Here is a 322-nt window from a genome sequence, read left to right on the forward strand (position 1 = left end):
CTGTACACACACACTGTACACACACATATACATACTGTACACACATACTGTACACACACACTGTACACATGCATATACATACTGTACACACATATTGTACACGCACATACTGTACACATACTGTACACACAGAAACATACTGTACACACACACACATACTGTACACACACTTACTGTACACACAGACATACTGTACACACACATACACACACACACACACACACACAATGTACACACACATACTGTACACACACATATACATACTGTACACACATATTGTACACACACAGAAATACTGTACACACATACACATACTGTACAC

This window comes from Silurus meridionalis, chromosome 23, assembly GCF_014805685.1.
Source record: "Silurus meridionalis isolate SWU-2019-XX chromosome 23, ASM1480568v1, whole genome shotgun sequence".
Lineage (NCBI taxonomy): Eukaryota > Metazoa > Chordata > Actinopteri > Siluriformes > Siluridae > Silurus > Silurus meridionalis.